Below are 16,728 nucleotides of genomic sequence, written 5' to 3'. Positions count from 1 at the left end.
CCACCAGGTATCAGGCAGGATCCATGCCTGCCTGAATCCCTGGTAACAAGTCCACCAACTGCAGATCCCACTACAAACCCCAAGACAGCCTCTTAATTAGCTCCAGCCCATATGTCTGCATTCTGGTAATCCCATTAATCTTGGAAACCAACAAGAAAGGGTTTTTACCTTCTGAAAGCAGTCTATAAAGATTGGAAGAGGTGTTTGCTCCTTCAAAGGCACAGACACCAATACAAAACAAAACACCACTTCTAATAGCCCAATTTAAAAATGGGCTAAACACTTGACTAGACATTTCTTCAAGAAGACACACAAATGACCAACAAATACATGAAAAGGCATTCAATATTATTGTCAGGGAAATGCAAATCAAAACCACAATGAGATATTGCCTCACCTGGTAGGATGGCTATTATCAAAAAAGACAAGAAATAAGAAGTGTGGTGAGGTCGTGGAGAAATTAGAGCTCTTTTATGTTGTTCATAGGAATGTAAATTGGTACAGCTACTAGGGAAAGCAGTATGGAGGTTAAAAAGTTAAAAACAGAGCTACCATATGATCCAGCAATCTCACTTCTGGGAATATATCTGAAGGAAATGAAATCACTATCTCTAAGAAATATTTGCACTCTTGTGTTCATTTCAGCATTATTTACAATAACCAAGACATGGAAACAACTAAGTATATATATATATATATATATGATGACTGGAAAGGGGAGATGTTGGCCAAAGCATAAAAAATTTTAGTTACAAGATGAGTGAGTTCTGGGGATCTAACATATAGCATAGTGGCTATAGTTAACAATACTATATTATATACTCGAAGTTTGCTAAGGAAGTAGGTCTTAAATGTTCTCACTACACATGCAAAAATAGTAATTATATTAGGTTATATAGATGTGTTAATCTTATTGTGGTAATCATTTCACAATATATTAGTTATCATATTGTGCACCATAAACATAAAATGTTACATGTAAATTGTATCTCAGTAAAGCTGGAAAAAAACAAAAATAAAAAAATCTAAATTAAATAACCTAAACTGCTAGGTTTAAATCTATATAAAATAACTTGGATATAATTGCATTAAACCTAAGAGTTTTAAGACCTCTACAGAGATAAATTTAAACATCGTTGGAAAAAATTAAAGATGACCTAAATAAATAAAGGCATATAATAATATTTTATATAGATAAATTCTGTGCCAAATCTATCTATAAATTCAACAAAACCCAAATGAAAATTTAAGTGTAATCATTTCATGAAAATTGATAAACTAATTCTAAAATTGATCTGGAAAACAGAGAACCAAGAACAGCAAAGATAATCTTAAAGAAGAGGACCAGAAACAGGGACTTACAAATAAATATCCAGACTTATTATAAAGTTATAATAATTAAACAAATGGAGTGTTAATGCCAGGATAAAGACCTAAAGGAAAAGAATTGAGACAATGAAAATTCACCCATGAATGTATGAACCCTTGGTTCATGACTAAAGTGGCTCTTCATAGCAATGAAGACAAGAAAGTATTCTCAATAAATATAATTTGGATATTCATATGGAAAAAAATAAAATTTCACCATTACTTCAAACCATGAACAAAGTTCCATCTGGATTATAGATCTAATGAACAAAGGTAAAAACAATAAAATCTTATAAAAAATAACTTAGGATGGTATCTTCACATTGTTGGAGTAAAATAAAAAAAGGAACCCAAGGTAATAACTGTCAAGAGAAGATTGATATTTTGTCAGCTTATTAAAATGAAGAATCTCCACCTATCAAACCATTAAAAAAGTGAGAAGGTGAGTCAACGAGAGGGAGAGGATATTTGCAACATGTATAATCTATAAAAGGGCTCTTTTTCAGAATATATAAAGAATTTCTTCAAATCAAGAAGATAGGCAACCCAATATAAAAACGGCAAGAAACGTGAATATCCTAAACAGGATATCCAAATGGCCAATAAGCAGATGTAAACCCCCTCAACTTCATTAGTCATCTGGGACACACAAATTTAAACCTCCATGATTTTATTTATAACTACATTCCTGCAAGAATGTCTAAACATTAAACAGGTTTATCTTACCAAGTGTTGGTTAACAAGTGGAGCAGTAAGAATTCTAGTTTATTGTTGATGGGAATGTAATTTGGTACATCTACTTGGGAAGATTTTTTTTCATCATTTGACATCAAATGCCGTCATTCATGAGTGTTAAATATGTTCATAGTCTGTGAACAGCACTTTGGAATGTCTTCTACAGAAATCCTTGCGCATTTGTGTCAGAAACATGTACAAGAATATCCATAGCAAAATTACTTGTGTGATAGCCCCAAACTGTAAACAATCCAAAGGCCCATCAATAGTAATGTGCTTAAAAATTTTTTTATAAAGTTGGTTAGTTTTCAGCAATGAAACTAAATGAACTATAGATACATATGTATGCTTTTCATAAGCTATACTGTTGAACAATAGAAGCCAGGCACAGAGTCCTCTATACTATATGATTCCGTTTATATAAAGTTCACAGAGTGGCAAAATTAATCTAAGGTGTTAGAAACCCATCCCTATGACCTTTGAAGGAGGAGAAATTACTGACTCAGAGGGGGCAGATAGAAGGCTTCTAGGTGCTGATAATGTTCTATATCTGATATATCCACTTTGTTCACTTTATGATATGATACTTCTTCAAGTTGCACACTTATAAAATGTTCTTCTTTTAATATTCAGTTAAATTTAACATTCAAATAAAGAGAAACCAGCATCTGAGTCCTAGGTTTTCATATTTTCTATAATGGATGTCTAATTATGTATTAGGTAGACAGAAGTAATTGATTGACCTTGACTTATGCTCAGTGAAATGATGGCACATGCCCTGACATTTGTGTTTGAAGGTTAAATTTGAATTGAGATCTGCATCATAAGCTCAAAACACTGAGTGTGTGCAGGTTTTCAGTGTTTTTCTATTATTTATGCCATTTCACTATTTTCTATTTCCTTTAATCAATAATTTTATGAAATGATTGACACAAGGACCTAGAAAATCTTCATGTAAACTGAATTGATGATTCTTTCCTTGCTGTAATAGAGGACATCATTCTTCTTTTATAATGCTAAATGCCAGTCAAAGACAGGAATATTTATACTTTTGAGCACAGTGCTTGGTGCTGTTATAGGTTCAGATTATTCCTCTCATCTCTTAAAGGTTATGGTCCAGACATGGGGCTCTTTTTCAAGGAATACATCTTCATTGAATGTCTGAAGCAATTGCTAAATCATATCATCGTTTTCCAGCAAATGCTCTGAAGCCTTAAAGAAAAACATTCCCATTATTGTTAAGACAGTTTTATTTATTTATTTATTTATTTATTTATTTATTTATTTATTTATTCATGAGAGACAGAGGCAGAGGGAGAAGCAGGCTCCCCACGGAGCAGACAGCCTGATGCGGGACTCGATCCCAGGACCCTGGGATCATCACCTGAGCCAAAGGCAGACGCTTAACCGACTGAGCCACCCAGGCATCCCAAGACAGTTATAATTTTAATTATAAATCTAGACCTGAATTAAAAGATAAACCCACTCCTCCACATCTGAAGTTTCCAGGGGAAAAATATCCTTTATAGTGATTGATTCCTGGTGGAGTATGTTATCTGGATTGAACTAAGTTTCTTCTCTTGCAATGCATCTTTGTCAAATTTATATTTAGTATAAGCATCATGTACCCTGTGAACAACTAATAAAATATGCACTGACTGTTTGAACGCTAACATATTAGAACTGTATTTCCTGCATTGTTCTATTATCTCTGGCAGTCTTCAAAGTTTTCGAAAATAAATACACTTGATAATTTCTTCACATGTGGTACTTTAGAAGTGTTTGGGGCTTGTAAACAATACGTAGGTTGTAGGTAAAGGAAGCAATGGCCATGTAGTGTTATTTAAAGAGTGTGGGGAAAAGTTCTCTTACCAATATAAACCCCAGACAAGTTGTTATTATTTTAAGTTAAAACAAAATGTACACAGAGAATGTAACTGTTAAAATGAAAATTTTATTTCTTAGATGGTTAACATTTATTTGTTTTCCTTTTAATATAAATCCCTGGGAACTTAAGTAACTACTGACTTTACAGATGAGAATAAGATTGAAATTAAGCCAAGGTGAGGACACTTGTTCTGCTCATGCATTGGACCGCCACCTTGTGACTCTACCGTGACTCTTGAACTCATACCACTCACTTTGAGGCACATAGGAGATGCTGCTATCCCGGATGGGTGCAGGACATGTGGATGCTTTTCTTATTCTCTGCTTTTTTGGACTTAGGAATGTCAACCATTGACAGGAGGGGGAACATATAAATAAGTAACATTAGAATGTGGAGAATGAGTCTGAGTAATGACAATATCCCATGGCTTTAACAAGATGACTTTGGTGTTGGTCATTTTAGCACATTTGACTAAAATGTCTTTGTTAGTCTGAGTCAGTACCTATCTACCCCATCCTGAATAATTATTAAAATAGTAGCTGACATTTGTCAGATGTGTTTGATGTGCCAAGCACAGTGCTAAGCTCTTTATTTTGTTCTATTTAGTTCTTTAAAAATTTGGGGGACTGTTATCTCCACTTAACAGATTTTGGAAATCGAGGATCCAAACAGTTAAGGAACTTGACGAAGGTTCTATAGCAAGCAAATGGTGGAGCAGGAAATTGAACCTGGTCTTCCTCATCCAGAATCCCAGCCCCATCAAATGCTGCTGTTTCTCCTATTCTGTTCCTCAACCACATTGAACCCTTTGAATGCAGGTTCTGTGCTTTCTTTTTCTTTATACACCTTACACCTCACTCAGTGACTAAAACATCTTATGACTGATGAAATGGAATCTCTCTGGAAGCTCTCTGTGAGAAAATGCTTGGTTATCAGTATAGGTATAGGTTATCTGTCACATTCTATGTTTGCTGAGGCTGCCTTAATCTCGGAAACAATTGGTTTATGCAATCTTCCATTGGCCAAGATTGCCAAATGCCTTCAGGCACCAACCCAATACTGCCCCATTGCCCATTTAGCACCAACAGATGGCATGGAGGTCTCCAGGTGGAAGGGATTCAGGAGCTTTCCTTCCTCATGTACTTGGATTGAAGGTAGAGGGGAAAGAGGTAAAATAATGGGATGATGGGCAAACTCAGAGGGCTGGTTGACCTTCGCTCTTCGGACTGGAGAAAAGAACCCATTTCATAGGGCCAGACAAGCAGAGAGTCTCCTGGAAACAGTTGGATTGCTGGGGCTGAGTAGCAGGTATTTAAACAGTCAGTAGTTACTTAAGTTCCCAGTGATCTGGTTGCAGCCCGTTGATGGCTTTTCCACTTGCATGCATTCTCAAGCTATGGTTCTCAGAAAAGAGAATTCAAGAGTAATTATATGTTAGAAATACCTGGCTTCACAGTGGGGTGTGACTGAACCTGTGAACTGCACCTTAATCCATTTGACCTCCTTTTTCTCTTGGTCGCATGAAACCATGCTCACTAGCAGAGCCTTTTAAACTATTCCCTTCTAACCCTTCACCTTACCATCCTCAAACTCCAGTAATCCTCCTTTCAGTCACCTTCCCCTTTGAACTGTGCCTCTCACTACCTCAAAAGGGAATATTTACTCCACACTCAATCTTTCAGAATTGCTCTTGAGCAAATACAAGTTTAGACTCTCTATAGCACAGCTATTATAGGATATTAATGAGAAAGGTTTAATGGGATCCAACAGAGAAATCCATTGAAATTTATACTGGAGATATTTTATTTTATCACATTGGAGATATTTTAACCTGTGTGATTTAAGTCTGTCTTAGAATCTCTCCATGTAACGATCCTTTATGTATAGAATCCAGCTAACTTATAACTCCAAGAAACTGAGTGGTCATTTGTTACCAAGTACAACTGGTGGGCTTATTATCCCAGGTGTGATTTTTTAAAAAATCGTTTCTTAGAAGAAGGAAGGAAGCACACTTATGCCTGTAGAAACCTGAGTCTAAAGTTAACTCCTGGGGTAATTCTAGTCCTAGGACATGAAGAAAAGCCTTACAGAATAATGTGATGGTAGGGAAGAAGTTTCATAATCTGGATAGTGCTTTAGATAAGAGCCATGATTGAAACAAGGTTTAGAGGCTCCCTCTCCTTCCCTGTTAAACTCAGTTTGTTCCGTAGATATTTTTTCAGTTTATACTCCCCAAAAGTGAATGTACACCTTTCTTAGAGTCTTCAGAAAATAACTTTGTGATAGAGATAGGCATGCAGACATTTTACTGGAGAGAACTCAGAGCAATAGCACCTGTAGGGAAGTGAGAGCCATAGGATTAGGCAGAGGGAGTTGAACTGTGATGTAATTGTACAGAGGCTTCAGGCTAATCCCTCAGGGAGTGCTGGACTGAGCCAGTCCTTCAAAGTTGTTCTGACATGATGCAAGGGGCTCCTAGTGAGGGGCATAAACAGGGAAGAGATTCAGCTATGAGGCCTCAGTAGGCAGCACCCCTAAAAGCCAGGGTAATGTTCCTTGGGCTTTATAGAGGGGATCAGGATAAGGCAACTTGGTGTCTGCTTAGTCCATCCCTGTGCTGCTGGGATCCACTTGCATTACATGATCATTTCTCCCTATCCAAGAACAGTCCCTCCACTATTTCATATTAGGAGAAGTTTAGTGAGGCAAAACAAAGTGCTTGTCACAGTAGCTGGTCTTGGGGCCATAACTGACACTCAACATTATTGCCTATTTTTAGATTTTTTAGTTGATTCTTAGGCAACACCCCTGCCGTCCAAGTGTCTTATCTGGTGGAATGTTCCAAGTTGTCATCTCTGAGGGGTCTGACCTGATCACCATGTCCTTCTTAGGCTGTAGCTGCTACACTTGTTTATTTACTTTCAAAGTAGGATGTAGAAGAAGCAAGAAATGCCCATACATTTCTGAGGCCAGTTCTTTTTCTAAAACTAAGTGGATGGTCAGATGTTCCCCCTACCCTAGACTATGTCAGTGAAATGGCTTTCTCTCCCTGCTGTCAGTTAGGACCACCCCTGAGCAGTCCTTTCTCACCTTGTACCTAGATACTGAGACAACCCACTTATTAATCAAGCTTAGCTTTTTTTGCTTCTTCCATCAATTAGTCATAAGGGAATCCCCTATGCAGTCACAGGTGTGAGCTGAAGGAGAGGAGTCAGAGGCAGATTACATGGGAGTCTAAGTATCTTGCTCCTATAATTTACTTGTATATTCTAGTTATGCCTGTGTCAATCCCAGATAAATAATTTCCATTTTAATGATGAATTATTGCTGGGCTCATCTGACTCTATGATTTGCCAGGTCTGATGGAATCCAGCTTATGCTCAGCAGTTCTGGCCAAACGGCCACCTTTCCATTTTAGTTCTGGTAACATCCCAGAGCTGTTTTTTGTATGGTGTACAATTCTGTTCTGTAGATGGAATGGCTTTACTCTGGAGTGCTAGGAGAATACTCATGATTCTCCCCCTGGGCCTTGTCATAAATATGGTGTTTTTTACACCATAAATAACTCTAATGTCTTGGGTTCTATGGGATTGTATGTCCCAGACTGTTTGCACTGGAGCCTGGACTTAAGGCAGGTCTCTTTCCTGCTCTGTGTCGCACTGAAAGGTTGCAGTCTTCCATGCCACTAAGTAAACGGGGAGAAGATTTTCAAGTATGGACTGTTCTGCCTTCAAAACTCAAAGTGACCTACCAGATATGGTGCTTCCTTCTTAGTTATGGAAGGAATGAGATGAAATACTTTGCATCGTATGTTGGATTGGGTATACTAGCATGACCCAGACCACTGGACCTAAAATACTTTTCTGATATGTTGGGCCCATGAATCTTTGTAGGATTTATATTCTGCTTTCTGTAGCACATGTGTTTTACCAAAGACTTTAATATATTTGTCACTTCTTGTTCATCTAGTACAATTAACACGATCTCATAGATATAGTAGACCAGTATGATAGTCTGTGGAATGTCCAGGTGATTTAGATCAGTTCAGATTATATTATGATAAAGAATGGGAGAACTAATATAGATACTCTTGAATACATACTCTTTCTGGTCTTCCTTCTTGATAGAAATTAGAAGAGTACATTCCTCAGATCAATGTCCATATACCATGTTTCTGAGATTGTGTTAATCTGCTTTAATAAAGATACCACTTATAGCACAGCAACTGTAATTGAGAATTCTACTTAAATGAGTTTGTGGCAGGCCTCCAGTATCATTTTTTTGGGGCCATCCTGGTGAGTTAAATGAAGATGTTATAGGGACCACTCCCCTTGTTTACTTTAGGTTCCTAAAAGACGTCACTAAATTCCACTAGTGCGTGCGTGCATGTGTGTGTGTATGTGTGTGTGCACGCACACGCATGTGTGTATTTTAATGACTGGGGTGACAGGAAGGTAGTTTCTGAGGTTTCCCCTTGACCACTCCATGATAATAGATCTGAATCCTTCAGATCAAAAAACAAACAAACAAAAAAAAACAATGTGAGGATAATGCCACCTGCCAAGTTCATTCCAATTATGCATTCAGGGGATTGAGAAATGACCACTGAGGATGAGAGTGAGGTCAGTGGACACAGTAAACTGCTGTGAGTTGGAATTAATTCAGGACTCTACTTATTATTTAGTTCCTGTATGCCCCCATTTTCATAAGAGGGCCATTATGATATTTCTGGTCTCTAGGTATCAAAGTCAGCTAACAGTATCTATCCAAAGGTCCTTGGAATGTCTGAGTATTCCCTTGCCCCTAGTGAATGCTTACCCAAACACATAGTCATAGGTCTCTTGAGGAAGGATTGGGGATGCCATGGTGATTCAGGCGTCTTCTACTTAGGGCCTTAGCCCCTCCCTCAGTCAGTGTATTCTAGGTCTGAAAACTGGTTCAGATTCAAATACTGAATGAAGAATCATGGCTTTTTATCGGGTTGATTGCCCTCAGTTTCTTGCTTATCAATACTTAATTTCTTTTGAGTGTTCAAGTAGTACCCTTGTTGACTGTGCATGTGTCTTGCCCCTAGGAATGCCTTGTTCTACTAATAATATCCATAGCTCTGTCTGGGTTCAGGCCTTCTTGAATACTACTCTATCCTTGCTGCTTATTATGATAATTGTACTCATCTTGATTCTGATGGTTATGCACTGGCCCTTGGCCTCTATTATTTAATATCCTATAATTCAATCGTTCCCAAACTCTGCTGCATGTTAGAATCACCTGGTAAGCTTTTAAAACTGCTGATGCCTCATTTTAAACTATACCAATTAAATCACAATGTCTGGGGTGGGAGCCAGGCATCAATAATTTTTAAAGATTCTCAGGAGCAGCAATAGAAATTCATACTATAATCCATGTTGCTATCATGGAACCTAATTCTACACTTGATCTTAGCCAAAAGGCCGAGAAGCGATTGGAACCTAATTCTATAACAGCATCTCCTACAACAGTGAACTTCTCAAGATGCTAGTATCCTTCCTACCAACACTGTGATACAGTGAAGGTATTGTGAAGAAGTGAGGAGACAACAGGGTTTGGCAGAAGTTAAACTAAGACACAGAAAGACACAGCTCTTCCCACTGCAAGCTTTGGAGCTAAGCTAGGCCTTTAGGATTGTCTTGAACTGACGTAAGTTCAGAGTTTTTACCCTCGCATTGGCCAGTCTTTAGAATTAGGACACCCCAGGGAGAGGCACTTTCCTTTGGCAGCAGGCCATTCTGGGGTGGTGTTCACCTGACAACATTCCTGCAGCTGGAGGAAGGAGTAAGCCAACTTAAAAGTGGGGATCTGCCAGTACATCTTGGTCACGGTTTTGGCTGTTAAATAGATTGATCAAGTAGTAAGTGACTTTCAAGCCAAAAGAAACCTTAGGAACCATTTAGCGTTATCTCTTTTATTTTGTACCTTCTTAATTATGGACACATCCAGAGCAAATGCAGGATTCTTGATTTATAATCCAGGGCTCTTTGTTATTTTTACCTCATATGCTTATGTTATAAGAACGTATGTTGTATACCATGAATACAGGGAAGTAGGGGCAAATGACATCATTATTCAATGTTACATTGAAACAAATATGTAAAGATATTTTAGTTTTTGCCATTGCCAAGCAATGGACATGCTAACTTAAGCAATGGACATATTTCTAACACATCTAAAGAAGAATCACATCCTGAAACAACCATGTCTTCTAACCAAAGAGTTGCTGTCTCTCCTAAGGGAATCAAAGTAAAACAAACAAACAAATACTGGATGTTCTTAATATGTATCAACTTTATTCCAGGGACAGAATCCCAGGCATTCAGGACTTACTCATTTTCTCTATTCTACTCTCCTCTTCCTCCTCTTTTCTGGAAAACATCTCCTTCTACATTCTTGATTTTTTTTTTCAATTTGTGTTCTAATTTGAAATTCTACCACATCAAAATGTGTTTAAAGTATTTCAATATTATTCTAAAACGAAAAATACTCATTGGAAGGATAATATTAGCAGTCATTTCTTACTGTGAGTTAACTGATGTGGATAGTTATTATTGACACTTGGCTGAGGCTGATTGCATTGAGAATGGGATCTTGAGTACAGGAAGGAAAAGATCTGCACTTTGGCAGAAGTTGGAATCTAAGAAGACAGATGGCCCATGGGAAATTCCAGGCTGTGGTGGCTATGGAATATTAGGACCATGATGTCTATTTAAAGTTTCTTATCTTTTCCCTCAGTTACATTTGGCTCTCAGTAAAAGGTGTACAGTAGACTTGTACTTTTTTTTGGGGGGGGAAGGCCAATGGAAGGACAGCAGTTGTGGGAGATGAGTCAGGAGAATAAAAACTCCTCAGAAGTTCTTTTAAAAATATTGAAGTACTGGCCTTCCAATAGCAGGTGGTATAAGGTCTTGAACCATTTTCTTTAGGGAATTAAAGGAAATTATAGTCCCGGGAGGCTGGAAGACTTGGAAAGAAATTATACTTGTAAATTTTATTTTCATATATTGAGTCGTCAGCCTTAAAAAGTTGCACTTTGATTATATAGCCCATATTTCCCCATTCATTTCCTTTGGTACCACCTCTCTAGAAGAGACTTTTCTGACTTCCATGGCTTCTAAAATCCAGGCTGAATGGACTATTTCTCTGCCGTGAGCTTGGGGATAGGGGTTTGCTTGGCATTTGTGTGTCTCTCCTACCATATGGTTAGGTCCTGTGTGTCTATGTATTCAATTCTACAATCAGCACTTCATGCTGTGCAGGTACACTGTGCTGGGAGGCAGCCCAAGCCAGCGGTAAACAAATAACCTGAGTCCCGTATAACCTGAGTCCACTTACAAACTGCAATCCTGGGCAATTTACCTAAACTCTCTGTGCTTCAGTGTCCCTGTCTATAAAAGGAGGATCATAATAACCCTGCAGCTTAGAGTTGTTGTGAAGATTAGATGAGTAAAACAGAAAACATTTAGAAGAAGAATGTCTGACATATAGTAAATATCAGCTTACTATCATCACAAAACAGAAGTTTTATGGGAATAATTTTGAATGGGTAAGAAAAGGAGCAATTGCCAAATTCTGAGAATTAATTTCTGCGTCTGTGAAAACTAAGGCTGTTCATATAGGTAGATCCACAGATATGTTAATTGGATTGAGAGATCCCTGAAGTTGGGAATTGTACCTCCCCATCTGTTCTTATAGGATCCGTGTTGCTGTGCACACACTACCACTGCACAACGATGAAAGTAGCTAGGCTCCAGCCAGTTTGGTTTTGATCTTGTGGAATGTGCAGAAAAATTCTATTTATCACAATCTAGAGCTCCAGAGAAGTATGAAGGAGAATAATATCATCTTTAGATAGTAAGAAGGCCACATTTTTAATTACTATTTTTGTATTTGTGGGAAACATGTACTAGTAGGCCAAATTCAGGACAATCAAAACTTGAGGGAACATAGAGTATAAAGGCACGGACATTGCAAAATGATAGACCTGGATTCAAATTACTGTTCTGCTACTTACTAATTTAGTGTCTTTGTGTATATCCAGCCATCCATCACCTCATTCAGAAGTGATTTACAAGCAACTTACAAAATAGTATTTAAAAGAAAAAGTCAAGATCAAAGACAAAGGACAAAATGAGAAAGATAGTCGTGACATACATGATACACAAAGAGCTAATATTGACAAATAGCACTCCAACAAATTAGAGAATGGACAACCAAAAGGAGAAAATAGGCAAAGAACATGAATAATCAATAAGAGAAGAAATAACATGAAATGATAGCCAATCTCAATAATAACCAAAGAAATGCAAATTAAAGCAAAAATTAAATTGAATTTTCCCTACTAAATTAGCACTGAATTAAAAAAAAGTGAGAAAAACTAATGCCATTCCCAGTTATACTGTGGGTGGGAATAAAAACTTGCAACTTTTCTGAAATATTTGGCAATATTATCAAAAGTCTTGAAAATGTGCATATCATTTGACCCAGGAATCCCACTCCTAAAAATTACTTCTAAAGAAATAATAGGACTAATATGCAAAGTAAATTATACCAGAATGTTCATTGCAGCATTGTTTAATTAAATATTGTAAATAATAAATGCACATCACTGGGAGATTGAGTAAATAAATTTGGTATGTTCATGCAAATTTGAAACCATGGTATATATATATATTTGATATAGCAAGAAGGCCATACTACGTTACTATGTTTAATGAAAAATAATTAGTTTAAAAAGCTATATGTACAGTTCTGCCCAATTTTTTCTAAACACATGCGCCCATGCACAAAAAAATGAAAAAATATAGTGCTTCTGTTACTAATCCTTATTTTTTAGTAATAATATTATAGGTAGTTTTTTTTGTTGTTTTTTGCTTAAATTGAATTTTTGTAAGAAGCATGGATTACTTTAATAATCAGGAAACGTAAAACTTTTTATTTTGATAAACAAAGCCAAAAAAAAAGCAACTAATAACCCGATACTCGTTAATAAAATTTCACATTGCTAACTTACTTAAAATCCACATCAACAATAACCAGTAGCTGAGTCTTCTGAATACCTCACGCTGGTCAGGATGCTCCAGTCTAGAAGGAAGACAGCCACCTTTCCTTTGAGATCACTCTGAACTCTGCAATGAAGAAACTGCTTCTCAATTATACAGAAACACTTTCTTGGTCTGTCTTCAGTAACAGATTATCGTCCTTCCCTTCTGCCATAGTTTTTCTCTATACTTTGTAAGGTGGAGAATAATCCACCAAAAAAACAACAATTTCATGTCCATGGTAAGGTCCTGTGTGATTCAGCTCATTTAAATAAAGCAGGGTGGGGGAAAGAGAATCTTTAAAACTGAAATGAAGACAGCCTTCTCCTTGCTGGAATTTTAATCCTCTCAGCAGGGCATTAGTACACAGACTTGCTAGAGTCTAGTGGCATTTGACCTAATTTGGTGGGAGTCCTGAGCTTAGGGACCCAAGATACTCAGAAATGCTGCCCAGGCCTTGTGTATCGTATTTATGGGGTCTACAAATGGGAAAGCATAGTGCTCTAAACATAGATTCAGAAAGTGTATACTGAATTTTTAAATGCTTAGATGAGGTGATTATCATTTTATTTATTTGAAAAGTAAAAAAGACTCTTAGCATTTTACAACTCAGAAGTCCTCAGTACACTGGATTTATAGCTGAGTGTAGAGAAGGAAAAGCTGACACTAAAGGAATAAATTCAGTAGTTTTCAGGAGAACTATTTAGTGCAGGCAGTATTATTGATGATTTAATTTTTCAAGGTGATGCCTTATCTGTGCCATGAAAGAATTTAATAAAGGGAAGCCTTAAAATAGCATGGCTTTAAAAAAACCTACTAAAAAATCGTTTCTAGGATATTGATTATTAACTACATACTAAAAAGAATTTTCTCTTCATGAAAACATGAATTTTGTATACAACACATCTTTGCCAGCATTTATGTAAAAATGTTCTGTAACTTAGAGTCAATTGTATATATCTATGTAAACTTACATTAATTTTTAGTTACAAATAGTAAAAGAATTAGCTGAATTCCAATCATTTTTAATGTAGCCATGCTCCCCTAATGCACGAATTTCTTTAAAAAAAGAAAGAAAGAAAGAAATCCAAGCATTTTCACGAAATCCTGCAGGATAGAAAACATTTGCCAATTTAAATGTGAATAACAACATCTGTAGTTATTTGGAATATAAGGGAGATGCTAAACACTACTTCCAAGAAAACCTTGAGTAGTACTACTTTCCAGACACAAAACTATTCTTTAACTAAACCCTATGCCAGTTGGTCCAACAGATTTGGAACACAAAGCTTGCTTGCATTTAACTTAAAAATCGTGTGTGAGCCAAATTTATTATTTCCATATTAAAATCAATATTTACTCTTAAGAAGTTTTTTTCCATATTTGTTGAATTGAGATAGGTCAGTGGGTGGAAATTTCTTCTGTAAATTCTATACATTTTAAAACTTTATTTTTTTCTTACCTTATGGATTAATTATGGCTACAAAGCTTTAAGTTAAAACAAAGTTGTTTTCTAAAATTTTACTAGTTCTGAAAAATATATAAATTTGAAAGAACTTTTCCTCCTATGTTTAAAGTGTATGGCAACTTTGTACAGCTTTTTTGATTTCTACGCTGACCTCTAATCTTCTGGGATTTGTTTATTTGTGGCAAGTGAAGCTTCCTTGCTTAGAAGATAGAAGTTCATGATGATTTGTGAGGAATACATGTAGGTTTCTAGATCATGCCACAGGGATATCTCAGTGGATATAGATAACTTAAATTTTTGTTAAAAAAGAAAGGAAAGACTACGCAGGAGAGAATATTTTGGACTTTCCTGACACACATATAATTCTTAACAAATGATTAGTAATATCTGGTAAGTTCCAAAAATAGCATGACTTTTTTATTCCTTGATTCAGTACACGTTTCCATTAGGTATGCAATCCATGGGATGTTTTTCTTTTGCCTTTTCCTTATTTGTGTGTTACCATCAGAAATTTTATTAAGATAGCCTTGAGATGAGGTTAACAATGGAGTGTCTTCTCTAAATCAACTGCCTTTGTCTCAACAGGACACCTCCATTTTCGAATTGTATACATCAGGGTTATGGTTTTGCAAACTGGGCAAAATGTCTATCCTGCTCTTTGCACTTTTAGAAACCCCATCTCTTAAAATGTAATTACTCTGGGTGAGTGCATGTGCTAATTGATTGGGCAAAATGGGAAAATCTTGGAGTGAGCCTATGGGGAGATTGGTGCCATTTATTTTTGAAATGTGTTTACAGCCTGGAAGATGGGCACATTTCCAAACCATCAGGCAGAAATTATTGGACAGCACCTCCATGACTGGTAACTTCTTTTGTGGGGCCATCATGAGGTGAGGTAGAAGCTTAGCTTACTGCTGCTTTCCCTCCTCAACTCTTGGGGAAGTGTACTCTGTGTACAAAGTGAATGCAAAGTTTTTTCCTAGATAATTACTAAACAGAAATGATGTAATTGTTTCCTCTGTAAGTTCATAAATATACTTCTCTAGATTTAAGTTTTCTTTCCAAGTAAGGATCTGATGAAACTGTCTAGTTTGTATCTCTCTAGGTCCTTTATTTCAGACAATAAACATCTATTAGATATCTACTGTATATAAGACACCATAGGCAGATTTAAAGACGATTAAACTATGGTCTCTGTCCTAGAAAGAAACAATAATCTAAACAGGGAGTTAAGAGACACTGTGGCAGGGGTCCCTAAGCCACTCCCAGATTTAGTGATTTGTTAGAAATATTCACAGGACACAGTATATAGTCATAACAGCAATGGTTTATTACAGCAAGGGAATACTAAGGAAAATTAGCAAAAGGAAAAGGCACAGTACAAAGTCAAGAGGAAACCAGGATTAAGCTTCTAAGAGTTCACTCTTGTGAAATCACCCAGGATGTGCTACATTCCTGCAGTAATGATTGTGACAACATGTGGGAAATCTCTACCAGGGAAGTTCATTAGAGACTCAGAGTCCAAGATTTTCATTGCGGATTGGTGAAGTAGGGACCATCTGCCTAGCACCTACCAAAATTCCAAACTTCAGAAGGAAATCAGGTGTTCAGCATAACTTTACTGTTTACACAGTTTATAGAGAATCATTTTTATGTGTAAGGAATGGTGGAAACACTCCTGAATTCCAAGTTCCCAGATGCCAACCAAGGGCCAGCCTGGTAGCATGTTTCTCTTTCTTTTTTTTCCCCAAAGATTTTATTTATTTATTTGACAGAGAGAAAGAGAGCACACAAGCAGGGGGAGGGGCTGAGGGAGAGGGAGAAGCTGGCTCCCTGTGCAGGGAGCACGATGTGGGGCTTGATCCCAGGACCCTGAGATAATGACCTGAGCGGAAGACAGAAGCTTAACTGACTGAGCCACCCAGGCACCCCAGCAGCATGTTTTTCTAAGGAGAGCAGTGTCAAGCCTGATATATTACCTCTTTTCTGCACAGAAACATAGTAAAAAACAAACAGAAACCAAAAAACAATCCAAGCACTAAATTAAAAATAAACACATAGGGGAATTTTGGCACAGGAGAGACATATAGATGAATGTAACAGAATAATAAGTCTAGAAATGGAGAAGAAATATGTGGTCAACTGATTTGGGACAGAGATTCCAAAGTAATTCAATTGGGAAAAGAATGGTCTTTCTA

The 16,728-nt window shown here is 36.9% G+C and overlaps 1 pseudogene; it reads right to left on the bottom strand.

The window, feature by feature from the left end:
• Window positions 1-9,306: 9,306 nt before the first annotated feature.
• Window positions 9,307-9,453, bottom strand: LOC114216540 (U2 spliceosomal RNA; annotated as a pseudogene).
• Window positions 9,454-16,728: the final 7,275 nt, after the last annotated feature.

Source organism: Eumetopias jubatus, unplaced genomic scaffold (assembly GCF_037043125.1).
Source record: "Eumetopias jubatus isolate StellerSeaLion01/CBP00866 unplaced genomic scaffold, mEumJub1_p1.0 scaffold_3, whole genome shotgun sequence".
In the NCBI taxonomy this organism is placed as follows: Eukaryota; Metazoa; Chordata; class Mammalia; order Carnivora; family Otariidae; genus Eumetopias; species Eumetopias jubatus.
The sequence above is the reverse complement of the archived record's forward strand: the minus strand, read 5'-3'. Positions and strand labels throughout refer to the sequence as shown.